At 33.7% G+C, this 4,442-nt stretch overlaps 1 long non-coding RNA gene across 1 annotated transcript; it reads left to right on the top strand.

Moving 5' to 3' along the window:
* Positions 1 to 234: 234 nt before the first annotated feature.
* On the top strand, positions 235 to 1,515 carry LOC134654417 (uncharacterized). The gene is made up of 4 exons (XR_010097329.1): positions 235 to 263; positions 377 to 403; positions 770 to 796; positions 1,464 to 1,515. It is a non-coding gene; the product is annotated as an uncharacterized LOC134654417 (long non-coding RNA).
* The last annotated feature ends 2,927 nt before the right edge of the window (positions 1,516 to 4,442 follow it).

Raw genomic sequence — 4,442 nt, 5'->3', positions numbered from 1 at the left:
CTATGGAACTTGCTAACAAATGTAACCAAACCGCCATATTGAAATTGTCTCTGAATGATGAATTTACTAGTGACTTTTCTTTACATAACAAGTTCCGTAGAATGACACTAGTCTATTCTTGTCTTAAAAATATGATTTGTTCGAGCTACGAGTTACAAAGTTCTGCCTAATTAATTTTCAATGTTATCGGAAAGTTTTAAGGAATTATATAAATATGTAATTAACTGATTTTTCAGTGTTCGGGACTGATGTGTAGTGCAAGGGTGAGTGTAGGTACTTAGGTAGGTATTCTAAATAAAAAAGTGGTTAGTATTGAAAAAAAAAAAAACTTTTTCAACAATTTCCTTAAAATAAAAATACCTACATATAATTTTAGTGTGAAGGCGCCGGGTGTAATGCAACCGTAAGAAATCATTTCTAACCGTCTATTGAGTACCTATACTATATATTACATACATATCTATCTATGTTCAAGTTTTTTTGTGATGTCCATAATTATTATGCAGTTGTATTTTTTTATTTACCTACTATTCCATTAACTTAAGTATTTTTTGTACTACATTATCCATAACACAAGTTAGGGACAAATAACTTTGTGTCAGAAGTTATTCGCTAGACTAGGTAAATTATGTGAAACTAGTTAAAAGCGAGTATAAAGATAAGTTCAGTCAAAACACAATACTTCTAGAAAAAAATATGATTACGTTCAACACAGTTTAACCAATACGAAACATGCATCACTAACAACCACAATTCTTTTACAATTCAGTGTACTGGTCTCAGATGTACCGCAACTGTAAGTACTATACAGGGTGGCCAAACATTAAGTGCATTCCCGTTGCCCATTGGGATTATACTGAGCAACTTATACTATGGGACCAGCCCCAAAATAGCGAAAAAAAAAATTGCCCTCCAATTGAAAATGGACCAGCCAAAATGTGTGAAACAGCCAATTTTTTTATCGCGATTTCGGGGTTGATCCTATAGTGAAAGTTGCTCAGTATTATCCCAAAACCACCCTGGCAATGGGAATGCAGTTATTTTTTAGCCACCCTGTATATTTTGTCATAACCTAAGTTCTACGCTCGCTTTAAGCTACTTTACGTCTGAGAATAGTTATTTGTTTTACACGGGGGCAATGTTGTTGTTTATCCTCTCGTGCTAATATTGATACCCGAGCAAGAGCAAAATTCCAAAATTAAACCCCGAGCGCAGGTTCGAAACATGGGATCTTGAGCGTTGCAGGGTCAAGGCCACTTTCTAATAGGAACGATTTGATTTGACTGTATTCTTAACGTTATCGAACTATGTAGTTACATTCGAATTGCAAATCCTGATCACAACATATCGACACAATGAGATGTGATGGTAAACTGCACATTGTTGGACGTGCATTATTATGTATGAAAAATTTGTCTAATGCTTTGTTAGTATCAATGTGAAAGGAACAATTTTTTTTTCAGTGTAAGGGCGACGGATGCTTTCAAGCGGCGGCCTTATGGTAAATAAGGATACATACGAGTATACTTTTGTTTTTAATCATCTTGTATCTATCTTAAAATATACTTATTACTTTAATCATGTTCTTTTTATTTGAATCCAAATTATTACAAGTAAACCGTACAACACATAAAAACAGCAGTTGCAGCAAAATCCCTTGTCCTGAATACCAGTGACGCTAGCTCTTTCTAACTACATTTGTTAGAAAAGGACGGGTTGTGCATACTTAAATATTTTACGATATATAGTCTGGAAAGAAGGTTTGTCAATAACATTACATTAAAAAAATCATTCGTCCTTTTTGGGGTTACAATACTGGCATAAGAAAAAGCTAATATGATTCTTATAAACTGAAATAGATATCATACACTAATGAATATTATAGTTGACAAAACGGTATCGAAATGAATATTATAGTTGACTAAACTGTATCGAAATAAATATTATAGTTGAGTTGGGGTCCCATAGTGAAAAAAGTATGCGATTTCACTTTGGTATACGAAGTCTTAATTCAAGCATTGCAGTCGACGAGTAGAAAAAGAACATTTTCATCCCTTAAAAAAAAAAATGTAAAGAGGTAACAAATTAGGTTTTTTCTTTTGTTATTCTTAGTTCTGGAGGTGATTTCAATCAAACGCCTAAATAGAGTTCTAATTCTGTAACACGGATCCCAATTAGGATTAACCGTGTCTGCGTAATCGTGGATTATTTGTGTCGAGCCAGAATACCGGCGAAAAACTTTTATAGTTTGTCAAAGTACTGTCTCATTTCAAACATAGACAGAGAGAATCATACTATCTTTATCTTATACCTACTAGTACTAGCACCCAAAGGAAAAGGATGAGTATAGTCTCTTTTGTTCTTATTTACTGACAATTTGGTTTGACCAACTATATCTTTATTATTTCTAATTTATTTATTGACGAGCGGTCTGAGTCGGTAGTGAGTCACTACTAGTGACCCTGCATATGAAGCCGATAGTCCTGGGTTCAAATCCCGGTAAGGGCATTTATTTTACAAGCTTTTATTTACTTTCACCTGTCCCGTTATCTGTCAGTCTGTAATCAAATCTTGCAAGTTAAATTTGACCCACTTCCCGGTTTCCGATGAAGCTGAAAATTTGCATACGTGTGTAAGTCGGGTGACAATGCAATATTATGGTACCATGGACATACCATGGAGCTGATCTGATGATGGAGACAGAAGGTAGTCATAGGAACTCTGTGATAAAACAACGGAATCTAATGTGTTTGGGGTTTTTAGAATTATCTCGATGAGTATTAGTTGTCTGTGGAAAAAAAGTACCTAGTCAGCGATAAAAGCATGTACCAAAAATGAAATTTTTGGCAAAAACTTATTTGTGATGAGCAGTGAGCACATGTCATGAGTCATGGATGTTTTATGTGTGTTTTAAGTATATATCGTTATCCCACTACAAAAGCCTTCTTGAGCTTATTGTGGGGTTTTAGTAAATTTGTGTACAAATGTACTACATATAATATTTATTTATCCCCTAATGTTGCGTCCATATCCAGATATAAGTAGCGAATACTTCGCTCGCGAGCCAGTCGGGGCATATTTGCTATATCTGGACGCAACTTCAGGGTCACCTTTTAACAATTTTAGTTTTGCAAATTTTTAAGTAAAATACTTGTAATGAAGTTCTTTCGTTTTTGCCGCTATGTGAGAAAAACATACTTATTATAATTAAATAAGATACTGCTAGAGATGCATTGATGGATTAATGGTAAAAATTAAATAATATATATGTATTTTAGTATCATTATACAGACACGAACAGTGTGTAGGTACGTAAGTACATAATACTATAGGTACCTACACATCGCTAGTTTTACGGCCTCTCCTAATCAAATCAATTAATGGAAAGTAATAGGTTTCAACGAACTCGAAATGTGCAATTATAAATCTAATTTGGTAGGTAAATGATTACGTTCACTAGGCAACACATGGTTTCTTCATAGAACGCTTAATCAATATTTCACCTCTGAGATTACCCAATTCACTCCTAATATTAATCAATTTCCTGCTTATAATAGTGCGCGGCAGGGACACCAAATTTCATATCAAATCAAAAACAAAATCAAAAACAGCCTTGCGTGCAAAAAGTGTTTATGGCATGGCACCCAAATTGTATAATAAGCTACCTAAATTAATAAGAGAATCCGAAATGCCTTTATTTAAGAAATATTTGTTGGACTTTTTGGTACAAAATGCTTTTTACTCATTGAAAGAATTTTTAGACTATATGCCGCATATTTTATAGTATAATGTAGTATTTAAATATCGTGACTGTATTACTTTTGCATGCTGCATAGGTAGGTCATAAGAATCTAGTCATAGTTATAGGTAGTATTCAATATTTCTATGCCTATTCAGGCAGGATGTGCTGTTCAAAAATTGTTTTTTACATCTTTATTGTACCACATTCAAGAAATAAATAAATGATTATGATTATTATATCTAGGAGACCGAGCTTTGCTCGGAAAACATATAAAAACTAAAAAATGCGCGTTTTCCTAGAGACAAGACCTATCTAGATCGATTTTTCGCCCCCGAAAACCCCCATATATGTAGTAAATTCCATCTAAATCGTTAGAGCCATTTCCGAGATCCCCGAAATATATATATAAATAAACATATAAATAAATAAATAAGCAAGAATTTCTCGTTTAAAGGTATTAGATTAGATTTGATAAATACCAAAATACTTTGAGTATCTGATTGACAGAAGTATAATTGATTATATTTCTGCTTTACCATATTCATAGTAAATTGGATTCTTAAGTTCATTTCATTCAGACGTAATCGCTCATTCGCGAATAGTCATTCGCCAGCTCTTGCAATAATACTGTACATCTGGGACCCAAGATATAGGGTAGGTGCGTTAGGTTTCATCCAGCTCTAGTTTTCGACCACTTGAG

The sequence above is a fragment of the Cydia amplana genome, chromosome 15 (genome assembly GCF_948474715.1).
Source record: "Cydia amplana chromosome 15, ilCydAmpl1.1, whole genome shotgun sequence".
Classification (NCBI taxonomy): domain Eukaryota; kingdom Metazoa; phylum Arthropoda; class Insecta; order Lepidoptera; family Tortricidae; genus Cydia; species Cydia amplana.
This window is presented reverse-complemented; position numbering and strand designations above follow the sequence as displayed.